A 15,000-nucleotide genomic window follows, 5' to 3' on the forward strand; every position below is an offset into this window, starting at 1 on the left:
TAATGACCTACATCTCTTATACATCTCAAAACCAGCATTGAAGGAAGTCGGAACAAGAGAAAATAAAAATAAATTGCCTACAGCACCTGGTATTCCCAGGTGGTCTCCCATCCAAGTACTAACCAGGCCCAGCCCTTCTTAGCTTCCAAGATCAGATGAGATTGGGCTTGTTCATGGTGGTGTGGCTGTAGGTATTGGTTTCCTAAAGACCTACATCTCTTATACATCTCAAAACCAGCTTCGAAGGAAGTCGGAACAAGAGAAAATAAAAAAAAATTGCCTACAGCACCTGGTATTCCCAGGTGGTCTCCCACCCAAGTACTAACCAGGCCCAGCTCTGCTTAGCTTCCAAGATCAGATGAGATTGGGCTTGTTCAGGGTGGTGTGGCTGTAGGTATTGTTTTCTTACTGACCTACATCTCTTATACATCTTAAAACCAGCATTGTAGGAAGCCGGAACAAGAGAAAATAAAAAAAAAGGCCTACAGCACCTGGTATTCCCAGGTGGTCTCCCATCCGAGTACTAACCAGGCCTGGCCCTGCTTAGCTTCCAAGATCAGATGAGATTGGGCTTGTTCAGGGGGGTGTGGCTATAGCATTGATTTCTTAAAGACCTACATCTCTTATACATCTCAAATCCAGCTTCGAAGGAAGCCGGAACAAGAGAAAATAAAAAAATATGGCCTACAGCATCTGGTATTCCCAGTTGGTCTCCTATCAAAGTACTAACCACGCCCGGCCCTGCTTAGCTTTCAAGATCAGACGAGATTAGGCTTATTCAGGGTGGTGTGTCTGTAGGTATTGGCTTCCTAATGACCTACATCTCTTATACATCTCAAAACCAGCATTGAAGGAAGCCGGAACAAGAGAAAATAAAAAAAATGGCCTACAGCACCTGGTATTCCCAGGTGGTCTCCCATCCAAGTACTAATCAGGCCCGGTCTTGCTTAGCTTCCAAGATCAGATGAGATTGGGCTTGTTCAGGGTGGTGTGGCTGTAGGTTTTTGGTTTTCTAATGACCTACATGTCTTATACATCTCAAAACCAGCTTCGAAGGAAGCCGGAACAAGAGAAAATAAAAAAAACTGCCTACAGCACCTGGTATTCCCCAGGTGGTCTACCATCCAAGTACTAACCAGGCCCGGCCTGCTTAGCTTCCAAGATCAGATGAGATTGGGCTTGTTCAGGGTGGTGTGACTGTAGGTATTGTTTTTCTAATGACCTACATCTCTTATACATCTCAAAACCAGCATTGAAGGAAGTCGGAACAAGAGAAAATAAAAAAGAATTGCCTACAGCACCTGGTATTCCCAGGTGGTCTCCCATCCAAGTACTAACCAGGCCTGGCCCTGCTTAGCTTCTAAGATCAGATGAAATTGGGCTTGTTCAGGGTGGTGTGACTGTAGGTATTGTTTTTCTAATGACCTTACATCTCTTATACATCTCAAAACCAGCATTGAAGGAAGACGGAACAAGAGAAAATAAAAAAAAAAGGCCTACAGCACCTGGTATTCCCAGGTGGTCTCCCATCCAAGTATTTACCAGGCCCAGCCCTTCTTAGCTTCCAAGATCAGATGAGATTGGGCTTGTTCAGGGTGGTGTGGCTGTAGGTATGGTTTCCTACTGACCTACATCTCTTATACATCTGAAAACCAGCATTGAAGTAAGCCGGAACAAGAAAAAATAAAATAAAAGGCCTACAGCACCTGGTATTCCCAGGTGGTCTCCCATCCAAGTACTAACCAGGCCTGTCCCTGCTTAGCTTCCAAGATCAGATGAGATTGGGCTTGTTCAGGGTGGTGTGGCTGTAGGTATTCGTTTCCTAATGACCTACATCTCTTATACATCTCAAAACCCAGCATTGAAGGAAGTCGGAACAAGAGAAAATAAAAAAAAAATTGCCTAAAGCACCTGATATTCCCAGGTGGTCTCCCATCCAAGTACTAACCAGGCCCGGTCCTGCTTAGCTTCCAAGATCAAATGAGATTGGGCTTGTTTCAGGGTGGTGTGGCTGTAGGTATTGGTTTTCTAAAGACCTACATGTCTTATACATCTCAAAACCAGCTTCGAAGGAAGCCGGAACAAGAGAAAATAAAAAAAACTGCCTACAGCACCTGGTATTCCCAGGTGGTCTCCCATCCAAGTACTAACCAGGCCGGGCCCTGCTTAGCTTCCAAGATCAGACGAGATTGGGCTTGGTCAGGGTGGTGTGGCTGTAGGTATTGGTTTCCTAATGACCTACATCTCTTATACATCTCAAAACCAGCATTGAAGGAAGTCGGAACAAGAGAAAATAAAAAAAAATGGCTACAGCACACTGGTATTCCCAGGTGGTCTCCCATCCAAGTACATACCAGGCCCAGTCCTGCTTAGCTTCCAAGATCAAATGAGATTGGGCTTGTTCAGGGTGGTGTGGCTGTAGGTATTGGTTTCCTAATGACCTACATCTCTTATACATCTCAAAACCAGCATTGAAGGAAGCCGGAACAAGAGAAAATAAAAAAAAATGGCCTACAGCACCTGGTATTCCCAGGTGGTCTCCCATCCAAGTACTAACCAGGCCCGGTCCTGCTTAGCTTCCAAGATCAAATGAGATTGGGCTTGTTCAGGGTGGTGTGGCTGTAGGTATTGGTTTTCTAAAGACCTACATGTCTTATACATCTCAAAACCAGCTTCGAAGGAAGCCGGAACAAGAGAAAATAAAAAAAAAACTGCCTACAGCAACTGGTATTCCCCAGGTGGTCTCCCATCCAAGTACTAACCAGGCCGGGGCCCTGCTTAGCTTCCAAGATCAGACGAGATTGGGCTTGTTCAGGGTGGTGTGGCTGTAGGTATTGGTTTCCTAATGACCTACATCTCTTATACATCTCAAATCCAGCTTCGAAGGAAGCCGGAACAAGAGAAAATAAAAAAAAAAGGCCTACAGCACCTGGTATTCCCAGAAGGTCTCCCATCCAAGTACTAACCAGGGCCTGGCACAGCTTAGCTTCCAAGATCAGACGAGATTGGGCTTGTTCAGGGTGGTGTGGCTGTATGTATTGTTTTCCTAATGACCTACATCTCTTATACATCTCAAAACCAGCATTGAAGGAAGCCGGAACAAGAGAAAATAAAAAAAAAGGCTACAGCACCTGGTATTCATAGGTGGTCTCCCATACAAGTACTAACCAGGCCCGACCCTACTTAGCATCCAAGATCAGATGAGATTCGGGCTTGTTCAGGGTGGTGTGGTTATAGTATTGGTTTCCTAATGACCTACATCTCTTATACATCTCAAAACCAGCTTTGCAGGAAGCCGGAACAAGAGAAAATAAAAAAACAATCATACAGCATCTGGTATTCCCAGTTGGTCTCCTATCCAAGTACTAACCAGGCCCGGCCCTGCTTAGCTTTCAAGATCAAATGAGATTGGGCTTGTTCAGGGTGGTGTGGCTGTAGGTATTGGTTTTCTAAAGACCTACATGTCCTTATACATCTCAAAACCAGCTTCGAAGGAAGCCGGAACAAGAGAAAATAAAAAAAACAATCATACAGCATCTGGTATTCCCAGTTGGTCTCCTATCCAAGTACTAACCAGGCCCGGCCCTGCTTAGCTTTCAAGATCAAATGAGATTGGGCTTGTTCAGGGTGGTGTGGCTGTAGGTATTGGTTTCCTAATGACCTACATCTCTTATACATCTCAAAACCAGCTTTGCAGGAAGCCGAACAAGAGAAAATAAAAAAAAACAATCATACAGCATCTGGTATTCCCAGTTGGTCTCCTATCCAAGTACTAACCAGGCCCGGCCCTGCTAAGCTTCCAAGATCAAATGAGATTGGGCTTGTTCAGGGTGGTGTGGCTGTAGGTATTGGTTTCCTAATGACCTACATCTCTTATACATCTCAAAACCAGCTTTGCAGGAAGCCGGAACAAGAGAAAATAAAAAAAACAATCATAAAGCATCTGGTATTTCCAGTTGGTCTCCTATCCAAGTACTAACCAGGCCCGGCCCTGCTTAGCTTTCAAGATCAGACGAGATTAGGCTTATTCAGGGTGATGTGTCTGTAGGTATTGGCTTCCTAATGACCTACATCTCTTATACATCTCAAAACCAGCATTGAAGGAAGCCGGAACAAGAGAAAATAAAAAAAAATGGCCTACAGCACCTGGTATTCCCAGGTGGTCTCCCATCCAAGTACTAATCAGGCCAGTCCTGCTTAGCTTCCAAGATCAGATGAGATTGGGCTTGTTCAGGGTGGTGTGGCTGTAGGTTTTGGTTTTCTAATGACCTACATGTCTTATACATCTCAAAACCAGCTTCGAAGGAAGCCGGAACAAGAGAAAATAAAAAAAGCTGCCCACAGCACCTGGTATTCCCAGGTGGTCTACCATCCAAGTACTAACCAGGCCCGGCCCTGCTTAGCTTCCAAGATCAGATATGATTGGGCTTGTTCAGGGTGGTGTGGCTGTAGGTGTTGGTTTCCTCATGACTCTACATCTCTTATACATCTCAAAACCAGCATTGAAGGAAGTCGGAACAAGAGAAAATAAAAAAGAATTGCCTACAGCACCTGGTATTCCCAGGTGGTCTCCCATCCAAGTACTAACCAGGCCCGGCCCTGCTTAGCTTCTAAGATCAGATGAGATTGGGCTTGTTCAGGGTGGTGTGACTGTAGGTATTGTTTTTCTAATGACCTACATCTCTTATACATCTCAAAACCAGCATAGAAGGAAGACGGAACAAGAGAAAATAAAAAAAAAAAGGCTCTACAGCACCTGGTATTCCCAGGTGGTCTCCCATCCAAGTATTAACCAGGCCCAGCCCTTCTTAGCTTCCAAGATCAGATGAGATTGTGCTTGTTCAGGGTGGTGTGGCTGTAGGTATGGTTTCCTATTGACCTACATCTCTTATACATCTGAAAACCAGCATTGAAGTAAGCCGGAACAAGAAAAAATAAAAATAAAAGGCCTACAGCACCTGGTATTCCCAGGTGGTCTCCCATCCAAGTACTAACCAGGCCTGGCCCTGCTTAGCTTCCAAGATCAGATGAGATTGGGCTTGTTCAGGGTGGTATGGCTGTAGGTATTGGTTTCCTAATGATCTACATCTCTTATACATCTGAAAACCAACATTGAAGGAAGCCGGAACAAGAGAAAATAAAAAAAAAGGCCTACAGCACCTGGTATTCCCAGGTGGTCTCCCATCCGAGTACTAACCAGGCCTGGCCCTGCTTAGCTTCCAAGATCAGACGAGATTGGGCTTTGTTCAGGGTGGTGTGGCTGTAGGTATTGGTTTCCTAATGACCTACATCTCTTATACATCTCAAAACCAGCATTGAAGGAAGTCGGAACAAGAGAAAATAAAAAAAAATGGCTACAGCACCTGGTATTCCCAGGTGGTCTCCCATCCAAGTACTAAGCAGGCCCAGTCCTGCTTAGCTTCCAAGATCAAATGAGATTGGGCTTGTTCAGGGTGGTGTGGCTGTAGGTATTGGTTTTCTAAAGACCTACATGTCTTATACATCTCAAATTCAGCTTCGAAGGAAGCCGGAACAAGAGAAAATAAAAAAAAAAGGCCTACAGCACCTGGTATCCCAAGATGGTCTCCCATCCAAGTACTAACCAGGTCTGGCCCTGCTTAGCTTCCAAGATCAGATGAGATTGGGCTTGTTCAGGGTGGTGTGGCTGTATGTATTGTTTTCCTAATGACCTACATCTCTTATACATCTCAAAAACCAGCATTGAAGTAAGCCGGAACAAGAGAAATAAAAAAAAAAAAGCCTACAGCACCTGGTATTCATAGGTGGTCTCCCATCCAAGTACTAACCAGGCCCGACCCTACTTAACATCCAAGATCAGATGAGATTGGGCTTGTTCAGGGTGGTGTGGTTATAGTATTGGTTTCCTAATGACCTACATCTCTTATACATCTCAAAACCAGCTTTGCAGGAAGCCGGAAACAAGAGAAAATAAAAAGAAATGGCCTACAGCACCTGGTATTTCCAGGTGGTCTCCCATCCAAGTACTAGACCAGTCCCGGCCCTGCTTAGCTTTCAAGATCAGACGAGATTAGGCTTATTCAGGGTGGTGTGTCTGTAGGTATTGGCTTCCTAATGACCTACATCTCTTATACATCTCAAAACCAGCATGAAGGAAGCCGGAACAAGAGAAAATAAAAGAAAAATGGCCTACAGCACCTGGTATTCCCAGGTGGTCTCCCATCCAAGTACTAACCAGGCCTGGTCCTGCTATGCTTCCAAAGATCAGATGAGATTGGGCTTGTTCAGGGTGGTGTGGCTGTAGTATTAGTTTCTTACTGACACTACATCTCTTATACATCTTAAAACCAGCATTGTAGGAAGCCGGAACAAGAGAAAATAAAAAAAAAGGCCTACAGCACCTCGTATTCCCAGGTGGTCTCCCATCCGAGTACTAACCAGGAACGGCCCTGCTTAGCTTCCAAGATCAGATGAGATTGGCTTGTTCAGGGGGGTGTGGCTATAGCATTGGTTTCCTAAAGACCTACATCTCTTATACATCTCAAATCCAGCTTCGAAGGAAGCCGGAACAAGAGAAAATAAAAAAATAAGGCCTACAGCACCTGGTATTCCCAGGTGGTCTCCCATCCAAGTACTAACCAGGCCCAGCCCTTGCTTAGCTTCCAAGATCAGACGAGATTGGGCTTGTTCAGGGTGGTGTGGCTGTATGTATTGGTTTCTTAATGACCTACATCTCTTATACATCTCAAAACCAGCATTGAAAGAAGCCGGAACAAGAGAAAAATAAAAAAAAAAAGGCCTACAGCACCTGGTATTCCCAGGTGGTCTCCCATCCAAGTACTAACCAGGCCTGGTCCAGCTTAGCTTCCAAGATCAAATGAGATTGGGCTTGTTCATGGTGGTGTGGCTGTAGGTATTGGTTTCCTAATGACCTACATCTCTTATGCATCTCAAATCCAGCTTTGAAGGAAGCCGGAACAAGAGAAAATAAAAAAAAAGGCCTACAGCACCTGGTATTCCCAGATGGTCTCCCATCCAAGTACTAACCAGGTCTGGCCCAGCTTAGCTTCCAAGATCAGACGAGATTGGGCTTGTTCAGGGTGGTGTGGCTGTACGTATTGTTTTCCTAATGACCTACATCTCTTATACATCTCAAAACCAGCATTGAAGAAGCCGGAACAAGAGAAAATAAAAAAAAAAAGCCTACAGCACCTGGTATTCATAGGTGGTCTCCCATCCAAGTACTAACCAGGCCCGACCCTACTTAGGCATCCAAGATCAGATGAGATTGGGCTTTCTCAGGGTGGTGTTGGTTATAGTATTGGTTTCCTAATGACCTACATCTCTTATACATCTCAAAACCAGCTTTGCAGGAAGCCGGAACAAGAGAAAATAAAAAACAAATGGCCTACAGCACCCTGGTATTCCAGGTGGTCTCCCATCCAAGTACTAACCAGTGCCGGCCCTGCTTAGCTTTCAAGATCAGACGAGATTAGGCTTATTCAGGGTGGTGTGTCTGTAGGTATCGGCTTCCTAATGACCTACATCTCTTATACATCTCAAAACCAGCATTGAAGGAAGCAGGGAACAAGAGAAAATAAAAAAAAATGGCCTACAGCACCTGGTATTCCCAGGTGGTCTCCCCATCCAAGTACTAACCAGGCCCGGTCTTGATTAGCTTCCAAGATCAGATGAGATTGGGCTTGTTCAGGGTGGGTGTGGCTGTAGGTATTGGTTTTCTAATTGACCTACATGTCTTATACATCTCAAAAACCAGCTTCGAAAGAAGCCGGAACAAGAGAAAATAAAAAAAAAACTGCCTACAGCACCTGGTATTCCCAAGGTGGTCTACCATCCAAAGTACTAACCAGGCCCGGCCCTGCTTCAGCTTCCAAGATCAGATGAGATTGGGCTTGTTCAGGGTGTGTGGCTGTAGGTGTTGGTTTCCTCATGACCTACATATCTTATATATCTCCAAAACCAGCATTGAAGGAAGTCGGAACAAGAGAAAATAAAAAGAATTGCCTACAGCACCTGGTATTCCAGGTGTCTCCCATCCAAGTACTAACCAGGCCTGGCCCTGCTTTGCTTCCGCGATCAGATGAGATTGGGCTTGCTCAGGGTGGTGTGACTGTAGGGTATTGTTTTTTTCTAATGACCTACATCTCTTATACATCTCAAAAACCAGCATTGAAGGAAGACGGAACAAGAGAAAATAAAAAAAAAAAGGCCTACAGCACCTGGTATTCCCAGGTGGTCTCCCATCCAAGTACTAACCAGGCCTGGTCCTCCTTATCTTCCAAGATCAAATGAGATTGGGCTTGTTCAGGGTGGTGTGCTGTAGGTATTGGTTTTCTAAAGACCTACATGTCTTATACATCTCAAAACCAGCTTCGAAGGAAGTCGGAACAAGAGAAAATAAAAAAAAAATTGCCTACAGCACCTGGTATTTCCAGGTGGTCTCCCATCCAAGTACTAACCAGGCCCGGCCCTTCTTAGCTTCCAAGGATCAGATGAGATTGGGCTTGTTCAGGTGGTGTGGCTGTATGTATTGTTTTCCTAATGACCTACATCTCTTATACATCTCAAAAACCAGCATTGAAGGAAGCCGGAACAAGAGAAAAAAAAAAAAAAAGGGCCTACAGCAACCTGGTATTCATAGGTGGTCTCCCATCCAAGTACTAACCAGCCCGACCCTACTTAGCATCCAAGATCAGATGAGATTGGGCTTGTTCAGGGTGGTGTGGTTATAGTATTGGTTTCCTAATGACCTACATCTCTTATACATCTCAAAACCAGCTTTGCAGGAAGCCGGAACAAGAGAAAATAAAAAAAACAATCATACAGCATCTGGTATTCCCAGTTGGTCTCCTATGCAAGTACTAACCAGGCCTGGCCCTGTTTAGCTTTCAAGATCAGCCGAGATTAGGTTTATTCAGGGGTGGTGTGTCTGTAGGTATTATCTTTCTATTGACCTACATCTCTTATACATCTCAAAACCCAGCATTGAAGGAAGCCGGACCAAGAGAAAATAAAAAAAAATGGCCTAAAGCAACCCGGTATTCCCAGGTGGTCTCCCATCCAAGTACTAACCAGGCCCGGTCCTGCTTAGCTTCCAAGATCAGAGGAGATTGGGCTTGTTCAGGGTGGTGTGGCTGTACGTATTGGTTTTCTAATGACCTACATGTCTTATACATCTCAAAAACCAGCTTCGAAGGAAGCCGGAACAAGAGAAAATTAAAAAAAACTGCCTACAGCACCTGGTATTCCCAGGTGGTCTACCATCCAAGTACTAACCAGGCCCGGCCCTGCTTAGCTTCCCAAGATCAGATGAGATTGGGCTTGTTCAGGGTGGTGTGGCTGTAGGTGTTGGTTTCCTCATGACCTACATATCTTATACATCTCAAAACCAGCATTGAAGGAAGTCGGAACAAAGAGAAAATAAAAAGAATTGCCTACAGCACCTGGTATTCCCAGGTGGTCTCCCATCCAAGTACTAACCAGCCTGGCCCTGCTTAGCTTCCAAGATCTGATGAGATTGGGCTTGTTCAGGGTGGTGTGGCTGTAGGTGTTGGTTTCCTCATGACCTACATCTCTCTATACATCTCAAAACCAGCAATGAAGGAAGTCGGAACAAGAGAAAAATAAAAAAGAATTGCCTACAGCACCTGGTATTCCCAGGTGGTCTCCCATCCAAGTACTAACCAGGCCTGGCCCTGCTTAGCTTCCAAGATCAGATGAGATTGGGCTTGTTCAGGGTGGTGTGACTGTAGGTATTGTGTTTCTAATGACCTACATCTCTTATACATCTCAAAACCAGCATTGAAGGAAGACGGAACAAGAGAAAAAAAAAAAAAAAAAGGCCTACAGCACCTGGTATTCCCAGGTGAGTCTCCCATCCAAGTATTAACCAGGCCCAGCCCTTCTTAGCTTCCACAAGATCAGATGAGATTGGGCTTGTTCAGGGTGGTGTGGCTGTAGGTATGGTTTCCAATACTGACCTACATCTCTTATACATCTGAAAAACCAGCATTGAAGGAAGCCGGAACAAGAGAAAATAAAAAAGAAAGGCCTACAGCATCTGGTATACCCAGGTGGTCTCCCATCCAAGATACTAACCAGGCCCCGGTCCTGCTTAGCTTCCAAGATCAGATGAGATTGGGCTTGGTTCAGGGTGGTGTGGCTGTAGGTATTGTTTTTCTAATGACCTACATCCTCTTATACATCTCAAAACCAGCATCGAAGGAAGTCGGAACAAGAGAAAATAAAAAAGAAAGGCCTACAGCATCTGGTATTCCCAGGTGGTCTCCCATCAAAGAACTAACCAGGCCCAGCCCTTCTTAGCTTCCAAGATCAGATGAGAATGGGCTTGTTCAGGGTGGTGTGGCTGTAGGCATGGTTTCATACTGACCTACATCTCTTATACATCTGAAAACCAGCATTGAAGGAAGCCGGGAACAAGAGGAAAATAAAAAAGAAAGGCCTACAGCATCTGGTATTCCCAGGTGGTCTCCCATCTCAAATACTACAGGCCTGGTCCTGCTTAGCTTCCAAGATCAGATTGAGATTGGGCTTGTTCAGGGTGGTGTGGCTGTAGGTATTGTTTTTCTAATGACCTACATCTCTTATACATCTCAAACCAGCACCTGAAGGAAGTCGGAACAAGAGAAAATAAAAAAGAAAGGCCTACAGCATCTGGTATTCCCAGGTGGTCTCCCATCAAAGTACTAACCAGGCCCAGCCCTTCTTAGCTTCCAAGATCAGATGAGATTGGGGTGGGCTTGTTCAGGGTGTGTGGCTGTAGGTATTAGATTTCTTACTGACCTACATCTCTTATACATCTTAAAACCAGCATTGTAGGAAAGCCGGAACAAGAGAAAATTAAAAAAAAAAGGCCTACAGCACCTCGTATTCCCAGGTGGTCTCCCATCCGAGTACTAACCAGGCCGGCCCCTGCTTAGCTTCCAAGATCAGATGAGATTGGGCTTGTTCAGGGGGGTGTGGCTATAGCATTGGTTTCCCTAAAGACCTAACATCTCTTATACATCTCAAATCCAGCTTATCTTCGAAGGTAGCCGGAACAAGAGAAAATAAAAAAATAAGGCCTACAGCACCTGGTATTCCCAGGTGGTCCTCCATCCAAGTACTAACCAGGCCCGGCCCTGCTTAGCTTCCAAGATCAGACGAGATTGGCTTGTTCAGGGTGGTGTGGCTGTATGTATTGGTTTCTTAATGACCTACATCTCTTATACATCTCAAAACCAGCTTCGAAGGAAGCCGGAACAAGAGAAAATAAAAAAAAAATTGCCTAAAACACCTGGTATTGCTTTCAAGATCAGACGAGATTGGGCTTGTTCAGGGTGGTGTGGCTGTAGATATTGATTTCCTAATGACCTACATCTCTTATACATCTCAAAACCAGCATTGAAGGAAGCCGGAACAAGAAAAAATAAAATAAAAGGCCTACAGCACCTGGTTTCCCAGGTGGTCTCCCATCCAAGTACTAACCAGGCCTGGCCCTGCTTAGCTTCCAAGATCAGACGAGATTGGGCTTGTTCAGGGTGGTGTGGCTGTGTGTATTTTTTTCCTAATGACCTACATCTCTTATACATCTCAAAACCAGCATTGAAGGAAGTCGGAACAAGAGAAAATAAAAATAAATTGCCTACAGCACCTGGTATTCCCAGGTGGTCTCCCATCCAAGTACTAACCAGGCCCGGCCCTTCTTAGCTTCCAAGATCAGATGAGATTGGGCTTGTTCAGGGTGGTGTGGCTGTAGGTATTGGTTTCCTAAAGACCTACATCTCTTATACATCTCAAAACCAGCTTCGAAGGAAGCCGGAACAAGAGAAAATAAAAAAAAAATTGCCTAAAGCACCTGGTATTCCCAGGTGGTCTCCCATCCAACTACTAACCAGGCCTGGCCCTGCTTAGCTTTCAAGATCAGACGAGATTGGGCTTGTTCAGGGTGGTGTGGCTGTAGATATTGATTTCCTAATGACCTACATCTCTTATACATCTCAAAACCAGCATTGAAGGAAGCCGGAACAAGAAAAAATAAAATAAAAGGCCTACAGCACCTGGTATTCCCAGGTGGTCTCCCATCCAAGTACTAACCAGGCCCGGCCCTGCTTAGCTTCCAAGACCAGATGAGATTGGGCTTGTTCAGGGTGGTGTGGCTGTAGGTATTGGTTTCCTAATGACCTACATCTCTTATACATCTCAAAACCAGCATTGAAGGAAGCCGGAACAAGAGAAAATAAAAAAAAATGGCCTACAGCACCTGGTATTCCCAGGTGGTCTCCCATCCAAGTACTAACCAGGCCTGGCCCTGCTTAGCTTCCAAGATCAGATGAGATTGGGCTTGTTCAGGGTGGTGTGGCTGTAGGTATTGGTTTCCTAATGACCTACATCTCTTATACATCTCAAAACCAGCATTGAAGGAAGCCGGAACAAGAGAAAATAAAAAAAAATGGCCTACAGCACCTGGTATTCCCAGGTGGTCTCCCATCCAAGTACTAACCAGGCCCGGTCCTGCTTAGCTTCCAAGATCAAATGAGATTGGGCTTGTTCAGGGTGGTGTGGCTGTAGGTATTGGTTTTCTAAAGACCTACATGTCTTATACATCTCAAAACCAGCTTCGAAGGAAGCCGGAACAAGAGAAAATAAAAAAAAACTGCCTACAGCACCTGGTATTCCCAGGTGGTCTCCCATCCAAGTACTAACCAGGCTGGGCCCTGCTTAGCTTCCAAGATCAGACGAGATTGGGCTTGTTCAGGGTGGTGTGGCTGTGTGTATTTTTTTCCTAATGACCTACATCTCTTATACATCTCAAAACCAGCATTGAAGGAAGTCGGAACAAGAGAAAATAAAAATAAATTGCCTACAGCACCTGGTATTCCCAGGTGGTCTCCCATCCAAGTACTAACCAGGCCCGGCCCTTCTTAGCTTCCAAGATCAGATGAGATTGGGCTTGTTCAGGGTGGTGTGGCTGTAGGTATTGGGGTCCTAAAGACCTACATCTCTTATACATCTCAAAACCAGCTTCGAAGGAAGCCGGAACAAGAGAAAATAAAAAAAAAATTGCCTAAAGCACCTGGTATTCCCAGGTGGTCTCCCATCCAACTACTAACCAGGCCTGGCCCTGCTTAGCTTTCAAGATCAGACGAGATTGGGCTTGTTCAGGGTGGTGTGGCTGTAGATATTGATTTCCTAATGACCTACATCTCTTATACATCTCAAAACCAGCTTTGAAGGAAGCCGGAACAAGAAAAAATAAAATAAAAGGCCTACAGCACCTGGTATTCCTAGGTGGTCTCCCATCCAAGTACTAACCAGGCCCGGCCCTGCTTAGCTTCCAAGACCAGATGAGATTGGGCTTGTTCAGGGTGGTGTGGCTGTAGGTATTGGTTTCCTAAAGACCTACATCTCTTATACATCTCAAAACCAGCTTCGAAGGAAGTCGGAACAAGAGAAAATAAAAAAAAATTGCCTACAGCACCTGGTATTCCCAGGTGGTCTCCCACCCAAGTACTAACCAGGCCCAGCCCTGCTTAGCTTCCAAGATCAGATGAGATTGGGCTTGTTCAGGGTGGTGTGGCTGTAGGTATTGTTTTCTTACTGACCTACATCTCTTATACATCTTAAAACCAGCATTGTAGGAAGCCGGAACAAGAGAAAATAAAAAAAAAGGCCTACAGCACCTGGTATTCCCAGGTGGTCTCCCATCCGAGTACTAACCAGGCCTGGCCCTGCTTAGCTTCCAAGATCAGATGAGATTGGGCTTGTTCAGGGGGGTGTGGCTATAGCATTGATTTCTTAAAGACCTACATCTCTTATACATCTCAAATCCAGCTTCGAAGGAAGCCGGAACAAGAGAAAATAAAAAAATACGGCCTACAGCATCTGGTATTCCCAGTTGGTCTCCTATCCAAGTACTAACCAGGCCCGGCCCTGCTTAGCTTTCAAGATCAGACGAGATTAAGCTTATTCAGGGTGGTGTGTCTGTAGGTATTGGCTTCCTATTGACCTACATCTCTTATACATCTCAAAACCAGCATTGAAGGAAGCCGGAACAAGAGAAAATAAAAAAAAATGGCCTACAGCACCTGGTATTCCCAGGTGGTCTCCCATCCAAGTACTAATCAGGCCCGGTCTTGCTTAGCTTCCAAGATCAGATGAGATTGGGCTTGTTCAGGGTGGTGTGGCTGTAGGTTTTGGTTTTCTAATGACCTACATGTCTTATACATCTCAAAACCAGCTTCGAAGGAAGCCGGAACAAGAGAAAATAAAAAAAACTGACTACAGCACCTGGTATTCCCAGGTGGTCTACCATCCAAGTACTAACCAGGCCCGGCCCTGCTTAGCTTCCAAGATCAGATGAGATTGGGCTTGTTCAGGGTGGTGTGACTGTAGGTATTGTTTTTCTAATGACCTACATCTCTTATACATCTCAAAACCAGCATTGAAGGAAGTCGGAACAAGAGAAAATAAAAAAGAATTGCCTACAGCACCTGGTATTCCCAGGTGGTCTCCCATCCAAGTACTAACCAGGCCTGGCCCTGCTTAGCTTCTAAGATCAGATGAAATTGGGCTTGTTCAGGGTGGTGTGACTGTAGGTATTGCTTTTCTAATGACCTACATCTCTTATACATCTCAAAACCAGCATTGAAGGAAGACGGAACAAGAGAAAATAAAAAAAAAAGGCCTACAGCACCTGGTATTCCCAGGTGGTCTCCCATCCAAGTATTTACCAGGCCCAGCCCTTCTTAGCTTCCAAGATCAGATGAGATTGGGCTTGTTCAGGGTGGTGTGGCTGTAGGTATGGTTTCCTACTGACCTACATCTCTTATACATCTGAAAACCAGCATTGAAGTAAGCCGGAACAAGAAAAAATAAAATAAAAGGCCTACAGCACCTGGTATTCCCAGGTGGTCTCCCATCCAAGTACTAACCAGGCCCGTCCCTGCTTAGCTTCCAAGATCAGATGAGATTGGGCTTGTTCAGGGTGGTGTGGCTGTA

The 15,000-nt window shown here is 45.0% G+C and overlaps 16 non-coding genes and 52 pseudogenes across 16 annotated transcripts in view; all 68 read right to left on the reverse strand.

Moving 5' to 3' along the window:
- Positions 1–74: 74 nt before the first annotated feature.
- Positions 75–193, reverse strand: LOC142129235 (5S ribosomal RNA). Its single transcript, XR_012685830.1, has one exon. It is a non-coding gene; the product is annotated as a 5S ribosomal RNA (ribosomal RNA).
- Positions 194–277: 84 nt separating this feature from the next.
- LOC142129115 (5S ribosomal RNA) lies at positions 278–396 on the reverse strand. The gene has a single exon (XR_012685720.1). It is a non-coding gene; the product is annotated as a 5S ribosomal RNA (ribosomal RNA).
- An 83-nt stretch (positions 397–479) lies between these two features.
- On the reverse strand, positions 480–598 carry LOC142129347 (5S ribosomal RNA; annotated as a pseudogene).
- An 83-nt stretch (positions 599–681) lies between these two features.
- LOC142129591 (5S ribosomal RNA) lies at positions 682–800 on the reverse strand (annotated as a pseudogene).
- Positions 801–883: 83 nt separating this feature from the next.
- On the reverse strand, positions 884–1,002 carry LOC142129242 (5S ribosomal RNA; annotated as a pseudogene).
- Positions 1,003–1,086: 84 nt separating this feature from the next.
- Positions 1,087–1,205, reverse strand: LOC142129496 (5S ribosomal RNA; annotated as a pseudogene).
- Positions 1,206–1,289: 84 nt separating this feature from the next.
- On the reverse strand, positions 1,290–1,408 carry LOC142129403 (5S ribosomal RNA; annotated as a pseudogene).
- An 85-nt stretch (positions 1,409–1,493) lies between these two features.
- On the reverse strand, positions 1,494–1,612 carry LOC142129245 (5S ribosomal RNA; annotated as a pseudogene).
- An 82-nt stretch (positions 1,613–1,694) lies between these two features.
- On the reverse strand, positions 1,695–1,813 carry LOC142129135 (5S ribosomal RNA). Its single transcript, XR_012685738.1, has one exon. It is a non-coding gene; the product is annotated as a 5S ribosomal RNA (ribosomal RNA).
- Positions 1,814–1,899: 86 nt separating this feature from the next.
- Positions 1,900–2,019, reverse strand: LOC142129450 (5S ribosomal RNA; annotated as a pseudogene).
- Positions 2,020–2,102: 83 nt separating this feature from the next.
- Positions 2,103–2,221, reverse strand: LOC142129307 (5S ribosomal RNA; annotated as a pseudogene).
- An 83-nt stretch (positions 2,222–2,304) lies between these two features.
- LOC142129518 (5S ribosomal RNA) lies at positions 2,305–2,424 on the reverse strand (annotated as a pseudogene).
- Positions 2,425–2,508: 84 nt separating this feature from the next.
- LOC142129120 (5S ribosomal RNA) lies at positions 2,509–2,627 on the reverse strand. The gene has a single exon (XR_012685725.1). It is a non-coding gene; the product is annotated as a 5S ribosomal RNA (ribosomal RNA).
- Positions 2,628–2,712: 85 nt separating this feature from the next.
- LOC142129569 (5S ribosomal RNA) lies at positions 2,713–2,833 on the reverse strand (annotated as a pseudogene).
- Positions 2,834–2,917: 84 nt separating this feature from the next.
- Positions 2,918–3,037, reverse strand: LOC142129529 (5S ribosomal RNA; annotated as a pseudogene).
- An 82-nt stretch (positions 3,038–3,119) lies between these two features.
- On the reverse strand, positions 3,120–3,239 carry LOC142129592 (5S ribosomal RNA; annotated as a pseudogene).
- Positions 3,240–3,321: 82 nt separating this feature from the next.
- LOC142129485 (5S ribosomal RNA) lies at positions 3,322–3,440 on the reverse strand (annotated as a pseudogene).
- An 85-nt stretch (positions 3,441–3,525) lies between these two features.
- On the reverse strand, positions 3,526–3,644 carry LOC142129487 (5S ribosomal RNA; annotated as a pseudogene).
- Positions 3,645–3,728: 84 nt separating this feature from the next.
- Positions 3,729–3,847, reverse strand: LOC142129525 (5S ribosomal RNA; annotated as a pseudogene).
- Positions 3,848–4,134: 287 nt separating this feature from the next.
- On the reverse strand, positions 4,135–4,252 carry LOC142129377 (5S ribosomal RNA; annotated as a pseudogene).
- An 83-nt stretch (positions 4,253–4,335) lies between these two features.
- LOC142129328 (5S ribosomal RNA) lies at positions 4,336–4,454 on the reverse strand (annotated as a pseudogene).
- Positions 4,455–4,539: 85 nt separating this feature from the next.
- On the reverse strand, positions 4,540–4,658 carry LOC142129171 (5S ribosomal RNA). The gene has a single exon (XR_012685772.1). It is a non-coding gene; the product is annotated as a 5S ribosomal RNA (ribosomal RNA).
- An 86-nt stretch (positions 4,659–4,744) lies between these two features.
- On the reverse strand, positions 4,745–4,863 carry LOC142129426 (5S ribosomal RNA; annotated as a pseudogene).
- Positions 4,864–4,946: 83 nt separating this feature from the next.
- LOC142129213 (5S ribosomal RNA) lies at positions 4,947–5,065 on the reverse strand. The gene has a single exon (XR_012685810.1). It is a non-coding gene; the product is annotated as a 5S ribosomal RNA (ribosomal RNA).
- An 83-nt stretch (positions 5,066–5,148) lies between these two features.
- Positions 5,149–5,268, reverse strand: LOC142129282 (5S ribosomal RNA; annotated as a pseudogene).
- An 83-nt stretch (positions 5,269–5,351) lies between these two features.
- On the reverse strand, positions 5,352–5,470 carry LOC142129386 (5S ribosomal RNA; annotated as a pseudogene).
- Positions 5,471–5,554: 84 nt separating this feature from the next.
- Positions 5,555–5,673, reverse strand: LOC142129474 (5S ribosomal RNA; annotated as a pseudogene).
- An 85-nt stretch (positions 5,674–5,758) lies between these two features.
- LOC142129451 (5S ribosomal RNA) lies at positions 5,759–5,877 on the reverse strand (annotated as a pseudogene).
- Positions 5,878–5,961: 84 nt separating this feature from the next.
- Positions 5,962–6,081, reverse strand: LOC142129559 (5S ribosomal RNA; annotated as a pseudogene).
- Positions 6,082–6,165: 84 nt separating this feature from the next.
- On the reverse strand, positions 6,166–6,285 carry LOC142129574 (5S ribosomal RNA; annotated as a pseudogene).
- Positions 6,286–6,368: 83 nt separating this feature from the next.
- On the reverse strand, positions 6,369–6,486 carry LOC142129600 (5S ribosomal RNA; annotated as a pseudogene).
- Positions 6,487–6,569: 83 nt separating this feature from the next.
- LOC142129337 (5S ribosomal RNA) lies at positions 6,570–6,689 on the reverse strand (annotated as a pseudogene).
- An 86-nt stretch (positions 6,690–6,775) lies between these two features.
- LOC142129435 (5S ribosomal RNA) lies at positions 6,776–6,894 on the reverse strand (annotated as a pseudogene).
- An 83-nt stretch (positions 6,895–6,977) lies between these two features.
- Positions 6,978–7,096, reverse strand: LOC142129437 (5S ribosomal RNA; annotated as a pseudogene).
- An 83-nt stretch (positions 7,097–7,179) lies between these two features.
- LOC142129610 (5S ribosomal RNA) lies at positions 7,180–7,300 on the reverse strand (annotated as a pseudogene).
- An 84-nt stretch (positions 7,301–7,384) lies between these two features.
- LOC142129583 (5S ribosomal RNA) lies at positions 7,385–7,503 on the reverse strand (annotated as a pseudogene).
- Positions 7,504–7,588: 85 nt separating this feature from the next.
- Positions 7,589–7,709, reverse strand: LOC142129533 (5S ribosomal RNA; annotated as a pseudogene).
- Positions 7,710–8,207: 498 nt separating this feature from the next.
- LOC142129545 (5S ribosomal RNA) lies at positions 8,208–8,325 on the reverse strand (annotated as a pseudogene).
- An 85-nt stretch (positions 8,326–8,410) lies between these two features.
- LOC142129596 (5S ribosomal RNA) lies at positions 8,411–8,529 on the reverse strand (annotated as a pseudogene).
- An 86-nt stretch (positions 8,530–8,615) lies between these two features.
- Positions 8,616–8,734, reverse strand: LOC142129581 (5S ribosomal RNA; annotated as a pseudogene).
- A 288-nt stretch (positions 8,735–9,022) lies between these two features.
- Positions 9,023–9,142, reverse strand: LOC142129477 (5S ribosomal RNA; annotated as a pseudogene).
- An 85-nt stretch (positions 9,143–9,227) lies between these two features.
- Positions 9,228–9,347, reverse strand: LOC142129291 (5S ribosomal RNA; annotated as a pseudogene).
- An 84-nt stretch (positions 9,348–9,431) lies between these two features.
- LOC142129384 (5S ribosomal RNA) lies at positions 9,432–9,549 on the reverse strand (annotated as a pseudogene).
- Positions 9,550–9,635: 86 nt separating this feature from the next.
- Positions 9,636–9,754, reverse strand: LOC142129170 (5S ribosomal RNA). The gene has a single exon (XR_012685771.1). It is a non-coding gene; the product is annotated as a 5S ribosomal RNA (ribosomal RNA).
- Positions 9,755–9,840: 86 nt separating this feature from the next.
- Positions 9,841–9,962, reverse strand: LOC142129540 (5S ribosomal RNA; annotated as a pseudogene).
- An 86-nt stretch (positions 9,963–10,048) lies between these two features.
- LOC142129608 (5S ribosomal RNA) lies at positions 10,049–10,170 on the reverse strand (annotated as a pseudogene).
- Positions 10,171–10,255: 85 nt separating this feature from the next.
- On the reverse strand, positions 10,256–10,374 carry LOC142129428 (5S ribosomal RNA; annotated as a pseudogene).
- A 288-nt stretch (positions 10,375–10,662) lies between these two features.
- Positions 10,663–10,785, reverse strand: LOC142129553 (5S ribosomal RNA; annotated as a pseudogene).
- An 87-nt stretch (positions 10,786–10,872) lies between these two features.
- Positions 10,873–10,991, reverse strand: LOC142129499 (5S ribosomal RNA; annotated as a pseudogene).
- Positions 10,992–11,081: 90 nt separating this feature from the next.
- LOC142129421 (5S ribosomal RNA) lies at positions 11,082–11,199 on the reverse strand (annotated as a pseudogene).
- A 240-nt stretch (positions 11,200–11,439) lies between these two features.
- On the reverse strand, positions 11,440–11,557 carry LOC142129396 (5S ribosomal RNA; annotated as a pseudogene).
- Positions 11,558–11,641: 84 nt separating this feature from the next.
- Positions 11,642–11,760, reverse strand: LOC142129148 (5S ribosomal RNA). The gene has a single exon (XR_012685750.1). It is a non-coding gene; the product is annotated as a 5S ribosomal RNA (ribosomal RNA).
- Positions 11,761–11,845: 85 nt separating this feature from the next.
- On the reverse strand, positions 11,846–11,964 carry LOC142129493 (5S ribosomal RNA; annotated as a pseudogene).
- An 83-nt stretch (positions 11,965–12,047) lies between these two features.
- Positions 12,048–12,166, reverse strand: LOC142129348 (5S ribosomal RNA). Its single transcript, XR_012685846.1, has one exon. It is a non-coding gene; the product is annotated as a 5S ribosomal RNA (ribosomal RNA).
- An 84-nt stretch (positions 12,167–12,250) lies between these two features.
- Positions 12,251–12,369, reverse strand: LOC142129615 (5S ribosomal RNA). Its single transcript, XR_012685875.1, has one exon. It is a non-coding gene; the product is annotated as a 5S ribosomal RNA (ribosomal RNA).
- Positions 12,370–12,453: 84 nt separating this feature from the next.
- LOC142129121 (5S ribosomal RNA) lies at positions 12,454–12,572 on the reverse strand. The gene has a single exon (XR_012685726.1). It is a non-coding gene; the product is annotated as a 5S ribosomal RNA (ribosomal RNA).
- An 84-nt stretch (positions 12,573–12,656) lies between these two features.
- Positions 12,657–12,775, reverse strand: LOC142129505 (5S ribosomal RNA; annotated as a pseudogene).
- An 84-nt stretch (positions 12,776–12,859) lies between these two features.
- Positions 12,860–12,978, reverse strand: LOC142129149 (5S ribosomal RNA). Its single transcript, XR_012685751.1, has one exon. It is a non-coding gene; the product is annotated as a 5S ribosomal RNA (ribosomal RNA).
- Positions 12,979–13,063: 85 nt separating this feature from the next.
- Positions 13,064–13,182, reverse strand: LOC142129494 (5S ribosomal RNA; annotated as a pseudogene).
- An 83-nt stretch (positions 13,183–13,265) lies between these two features.
- Positions 13,266–13,384, reverse strand: LOC142129136 (5S ribosomal RNA). The gene has a single exon (XR_012685739.1). It is a non-coding gene; the product is annotated as a 5S ribosomal RNA (ribosomal RNA).
- Positions 13,385–13,468: 84 nt separating this feature from the next.
- LOC142129128 (5S ribosomal RNA) lies at positions 13,469–13,587 on the reverse strand. Its single transcript, XR_012685732.1, has one exon. It is a non-coding gene; the product is annotated as a 5S ribosomal RNA (ribosomal RNA).
- Positions 13,588–13,670: 83 nt separating this feature from the next.
- LOC142129349 (5S ribosomal RNA) lies at positions 13,671–13,789 on the reverse strand (annotated as a pseudogene).
- An 83-nt stretch (positions 13,790–13,872) lies between these two features.
- LOC142129509 (5S ribosomal RNA) lies at positions 13,873–13,991 on the reverse strand (annotated as a pseudogene).
- Positions 13,992–14,075: 84 nt separating this feature from the next.
- LOC142129244 (5S ribosomal RNA) lies at positions 14,076–14,194 on the reverse strand (annotated as a pseudogene).
- An 83-nt stretch (positions 14,195–14,277) lies between these two features.
- LOC142129215 (5S ribosomal RNA) lies at positions 14,278–14,396 on the reverse strand. Its single transcript, XR_012685812.1, has one exon. It is a non-coding gene; the product is annotated as a 5S ribosomal RNA (ribosomal RNA).
- Positions 14,397–14,480: 84 nt separating this feature from the next.
- On the reverse strand, positions 14,481–14,599 carry LOC142129404 (5S ribosomal RNA; annotated as a pseudogene).
- An 84-nt stretch (positions 14,600–14,683) lies between these two features.
- On the reverse strand, positions 14,684–14,802 carry LOC142129246 (5S ribosomal RNA; annotated as a pseudogene).
- Positions 14,803–14,884: 82 nt separating this feature from the next.
- Positions 14,885–15,000, reverse strand: part of LOC142129116 (5S ribosomal RNA) — a 119-nt gene continuing 3 nt past the window's right edge. Inside the window, exon 1 of the ribosomal RNA XR_012685721.1 lies at positions 14,885–15,000. This exon is cut by the window's right edge and continues 3 nt beyond it. This is a non-coding gene — a ribosomal RNA (5S ribosomal RNA).

Source organism: Mixophyes fleayi, unplaced genomic scaffold (assembly GCF_038048845.1).
Source record: "Mixophyes fleayi isolate aMixFle1 unplaced genomic scaffold, aMixFle1.hap1 Scaffold_313, whole genome shotgun sequence".
In the NCBI taxonomy this organism is placed as follows: domain Eukaryota; kingdom Metazoa; phylum Chordata; class Amphibia; order Anura; family Limnodynastidae; genus Mixophyes; species Mixophyes fleayi.